Source organism: Ixodes scapularis, unplaced genomic scaffold (genome assembly GCF_016920785.2).
Source record: "Ixodes scapularis isolate PalLabHiFi unplaced genomic scaffold, ASM1692078v2 PGA_scaffold5__190_contigs__length_132052651, whole genome shotgun sequence".
Taxonomy (NCBI): domain Eukaryota; kingdom Metazoa; phylum Arthropoda; class Arachnida; order Ixodida; family Ixodidae; genus Ixodes; species Ixodes scapularis.
Window position 1 is genome coordinate 120,671,980 of NW_024609880.1, and position 6,000 is coordinate 120,677,979.

Here is a 6,000-nt window from a genome sequence, read left to right on the forward strand (position 1 = left end):
TAAACTCACAAAACTAGTCCTTCTCACTGACGCAGTGACAGCTGTCGGAACGAAATGGAACGACGGTTATGCTTGCTAAATTATCCAGTAAGGGCACCATACGTGTCAACAAGCGCACGCTTTTTTAGTTCATATTTGATTGCAGGAGATTTGTCAGAATTCAATTGTCACTTTGAGTTCTCACTAAAAGTAGACAATTATAGTTAATGTCGCGCGATGCGACAATAAGCGAAAAATTAAGGCGATAAATGCTGCTCTATGAAATTCGTACCCGCTTTAATTAACGACAGTTTTTGTTTAGCCAACCTTTCGCATTGCTGCTGGCTCGGCTCGCCCTTTGGTCATCTGTAATTTGTTTGATTATTTTATTCTTGATTGCTGTTTCATTTCCATTTATTTTTTAGTTGAAGTGCCACGATAAGACAATTCTGCCCACAACCATAGGTGGCGGCAGCCAACCTTTCCAATTCACAGGAAAATGCTCTGAGGTTGCGCCCGTCCAGCATTCCTGACTACGCAAAAATTGTCGCCTCCGAGGCTATCTTTGCAGCCGCACTACCCGTATGCCTCACTCTGCTATCGTTATGTAGAGGGAACAAAGTCACTTGATAGAGAAAGCAAGTCATTAGTCGATCACGCACGTGTCGCGTGTACAGATGGCGCTGTTGTAGTGCCACGCATGCCAGAATCGGAGCTTCATTTCACGCGCCCGGCGTTCACAGAGAGATAGCTCGGCATTACGTAAGTCGATACGATCTGCAGGGGTCGCGTTTGAGACAGCTCACTCTGCCATTGTAATTTTAATCCATTAAACCCATACTCGTGCTCATTAGGCGTTATGAGGCCTAAAATTGTAATTTGTTGGAGATATTCGATGGTTGCTCGCCTACGGCGCCTGCGTTCAACACTTAGGGTCCAGAAATGGCGTGAAGAAACTCGCTCAGCTACGAAAACAAGCTAAGCCTGTTTGGTGGTTGAAAAAATAAAGTTGAAAGGCTGCCACAGCTGCTAGAGAAATGCACCTTCAACCGGCAAGTACCTTCTCTTGCTTTTGTGGTTGTATGATTCTGGTTAGGAAGCATAATAAAACCATTGCCAACCCTTGTGATGGGAGCGTCTCTAACTTTAATGGCAGATGTGTGGGGCATTTTTATCTTTGTTGGTCAGTTCAGACTGTGTGTGGCGTTATATGCTAAGGCGACAGCCAGTGCTCTGTCATCATTGCTTGCACCAATCATTGGTCATCAATCATTGGTCATACATTTTGAGGCACCCCAAAATTTTTGTAAGCATGAGCGCCTTCTGATGCTGCTACATACATATGTAGGATCGACGTTGGGCTCTTTACTCCCCCGACATGGCTGCGGCTGCTGCTAAAGTCTCCAACAGAAACCCTTCGAAACGAGGCATGGACTTCAAAATTCCGAAAGAGTGGGGACTTCAAAATGGGCACACTTATTTTGAAGTTCACATCCTTGTACCGAAAGTTGACCTTCCTGTGAGAGAATGCGTGGCTGAGCGCATTTACTGTCTGTTGTCATTTTAGATTTCCTTCATCCGCTGCTAAGTAGGAGGGCAATGTTAATTCTTACAAGCATTACCCTGACGAGTAACTTTCAAAAATTACTTTATTTTATATCCTTGCATCGCTTCCACCCACAAGTCAACCTTAACGATATTACATTAAAGGGGTCCTCTAATCATTTTTGAACTGTATCGAAATTTGCGTCGAAACAGACTTCATTAAAAGTGGGAATAGATGGAAATTTTTTTTTTTTTTGTAAATTCACATTATTTTGGGAGTTACAAGAAAATTAAGATTACAAATTCAAGCAAAACATTATCCCTCTTTGACGCATGTGGAAAAATTCAATTATTGGAGAGTTGAAGAAAAGCGGCTGGCCAATTGACTGTGCGATAAGTTCATGGCTTCTGCAGTGAGGGTGCACACATCGTCACCCTATCCATCAGGTTCCGAACGCGATCGGCGTTACCGTTAGACCTAGGCTGTTTATACCTTAAATTACGTAAAGGTTTTGCGCGCCAGTGAATATATATAGGAAGTTTTAGTAGACCGTTTCCGCAGCCCGCTAAGCACTTGGATACGCTCCCTGCTCCGCCACAAGACGTTGAACTCTGCAGACGAGGCTGGAGGAGCGCATGCACAGCTGTGGCGTTCTCCTCACGTGTAGCGTAGCGGAGGAGAAAAACGGTCTACTGCAATTCCCTACTGTCTCGCTTCCGGCCACCACCAGAGAAGAGGGGAAGGAGGGACTCCCCCTCTCCACAATACTTTTTTTTTGTGTGTCCCAGGCGTCGCTATGGTCCCTCTACAAGATTATAGAAGAAAAACCCGTTACTGAAAATTCACATAAAAGCAGCAATGGGGTTTGTTGCGGTGGCCCGATCGATGGTGTCCTTCGCCCGCTTTGGTGGCTGAAACGGCTTTCTGTCTTTCTTCTTGGACAAAGTTTCCCGCTTTTACCAGAGTCTCTGGTTTTCTACATCATGATCAACATCCAGCAGCTCTCCTGCGCACTTACAGTTTTTTTTTTTTTTTTTTTCATTTAGGACATTCTCTTGACGTCAGCCTCGCCGCAGCTTTGCTCGTCCCGAGACAATCTACGTCAGGGTTGCGACAATGTCACGTGCTCTCCGCTGGCTGCTCTCGGAGCGCTTGCCAGAGTTGGCGTTTATAACGAAAAATACAGTCGTGAGGCTCAAGGTACAAACGTGCGATTGTTATCTATGGACATTGTGGATCGCATTCAGCCTATTACTGAACACGATGGCTATATTTCAAATCGCGTTGAACAATCCCTTTAACACAGCTGATTGAAATGTAGACGAAACGTTTCACCAGGAACCCTCCACATGAACACAAAAAATAACGCAAGAGTGCGAGATCCGTTAAAATGTTTCGAGTATTCTTGTAAACTAACTTGCCTCCTTCAAGATTTAATAGAATATAGCCGAATGCCCCCCGTTAGATCTCCAGCTTTGTTGCCTTTGTAGCATTCAAGGTTTTTAGCCCTGGTGACATAACCAAGTTCAACAGGTTTGCAAAGACGGTCCGACCGGAAGTCGCTTGGGACGGAAGTGGCGCTTAATGTTTGTAAACAGCAAAAGGGTCTATACCAAATGATTGACGAAAGAAAACATTTAAGAGGACACTTCAAAAGCCAGTAAAAGAGGATATTTTTACACAGTTTGGTTTTGACACGCATGTAAACAAAAGTTAAAAATGGGAACAATACTGACAGCGCCAGATTATTATTTTTTTTTAAATTTTGCGCGCAAAGTTCACGACGTCGTGGAATGTTCATACGCCCTCTCAACCTCATCGCGATGGCCCATCCGATCCACCTCTCCTCCACGCGCCCGAAATGCCGAAACAAAATACAAGCGGAAAGGAGGCGACTACCGACTCAATCGCGTCTCGTGCCGTCGATATTGCGCTAAATGTTTTGTTTTCGGTAGAATAATTTTTCGACACGCATGTCCCAACCTGTCTGTTTAAAAAAAAATGTTCCTTTTCAAGGGCCTTTTAAGACTCTTACGTGTAAGTCTGCGAAACCAGTGTAGTCGCGCGGGTGAAATGTTTTCGAGCGATGTTTCTAGATGTATTAAAGTTTCGGACGACGTATAGGACGAAGTCCAGAACGGCGTCCAAGAGATCGACGCCAAGTACGGCGTCTTCAACGACCTTAAGGACGTCCTTGAGGACGACGTCAAGGACGGCGTCTAGGACGGCGTCTAGAACGACTTCTGGGACGACCCTAAGGACGACGTATAGAACAACGTCGAGAACGACGCCTAGAGGACAACTCCAAGGACGACGTCTACGACGACCTCGAGGACGACGCCTACAGGACGACGTCTAAGACGACCTCAATGACGACGCCGAGGACGGCGTCGTCGTCCAGCATACGATTGCGTGGCCTAACGTCAGGCCACCGCATACCCGCGTCCCCCCCCCCCCCCCCCTCCCCCCTCCTCCCGTTGCGCCGCCAGAAGTTCGGCTGGCTCCGAAGCAACGATGACGCCGTTGCTAAGGAGCCACATGACGCGTCGCAGCCAATGGGAATTTAGGTGTCATTTCGCTGCTACAGAAACCGGCTTCGTTCCATGTGATAGTTCGTGCTTTCGCAATAAAAAGTAAATGCACTGTACCAAAACTTTTTATATATGAAAGGCTAGTGGCCGTCACTCCCCAAGTCGCTTGCTGCCGTCGCCTCAGTGAGCGCTACGTGCTTCGCATTGTTATCAGGAGAGCCTTATCATTCATTATGTGGTTCGGATGCTTGTTTTCTGCTTGGCCTTTTGAAACGAATGCTGCGCTCTATGTTGTATGCGTGATATGCACTTTTCGCTCAAATCGCTGAAGGTTTTTTTTTTTTTTTTTTTTCTGGAGGACGACGACACAAAGCAGTTCCTGAAATCCGATTTGTGAGCCAAATACAGCTTGGCTGTTATAGACCACTTTCAAAAGTCACGTGACGATTGTTAGAGGGTCGGGGCCACAGCACAATGGCGGAGCGACTGCATCGAGGAACGTGCAAGTCTTTCCATAAGATAGCGAACGTCGGAGCGCGGCCAACACCTCGAGCCAATGAGCCAATCAAACAGCGTCGAAAGTGCAACGTCACTGCGATCATCACCTTTTTAGTGATGTGTTTTTTTACAGTGTGCCGTGACGGTGAGGTTTTACTCCGCCATTGTGCAGGGATTTCACAGCTGCCAACAGAGTGCCGTATTTTGAAAGGGGTCTATTCAACATCTTGGTTTAAAACAGCACGACAAAACAAGGACAAAGTAAAGACGAGACCGACTACAGCACTGTCTTCTGTCTCGTCTTTACTTTGTCCTTCTTTTGCCCCGCAGTTTTAAAACAAGATTCTCCATCAACCGACTAGCCCAAACATACATTTCAGCGATATATTCAAAGTCGTTCCACCCTTAATACAAACTCAAACATTTTTCGAGTCACGTGGCGTCCAGGAACCTACAACTAAGCGTTCAATGTGTGCAAAAATGTGCCAAAGGTCGGGGTAATTCATCGAAGCAAAGGGCGAAAAGTGCAGAAAGTTAATTCCGACTTAACACAACTAAGGAACAAAAAAATAGACGTTTCGCTATCTATGCCTGTGGCACCTTCAGAATGAACTGACACGAATGAGGCGAGAGCCCTCTTATACACAAGCGAAAGGCCAATAGACTTTCCAGCACTTATCACCCAGGCTAAAAATGCCGAGTTTTGGGATGTGGACGCATACGCGTCGTCTGATATTCCGCAGAAGAAAGCAACTGCGCGTGCTCAGGACGCGTTCCACAACTTGGGATGGCAGCGCGCAGATTTGATTATTGGAAGGATCTATACACATTTGCAAGTACGAGCTCTGGGCGCCGCCATCTTGCTGCTGGTGTGGGTAAATCGCCTGATAGTCAAGCATTGCTTAGGCGTACCCGAAGTTTCCAGACTGGCGCCAAAACAAAGCGTTTTCAATCCACGGTGATCAGAGTAGCTCTTGAAGTGCGGCTGCTTGAAAACGTCCTCAGCATGCGTCGCTTTCGCGGACGTAGGCAGGTTTGCACACTCACACTAGGGTATAGAGCAGCCCTTGTGAGATCAACGGTTCGTGAAATGTCAAAGTAAAGAGTAAAAAAGGGCCGGGAACTGAAATTGAATAGATTCAAAGGCAGTGCCCACTCAGCCACAAACCTGGCAAAGAATTGCAGTTCTAACGCGTGCGTAGCTACCATATTCGTCCAGTGCTAAAATTAAAAGATATTACTATTGTTTTTTTGTTTGCCCCGACAAAAGTAGAAAAAAAAATCAAGACATAAATGAAGTACGTAATCAAGGTAGCATTATGCCGGAAAACACTACAGGTTATGAAATATGTATATATGAATCTCCTGGTCCGAATATCATGTGCCATGAAGCTTGGAGATCTAAATTTGGTGCCACCCGGCTACCGCTAATATTCGAAGCTTCTG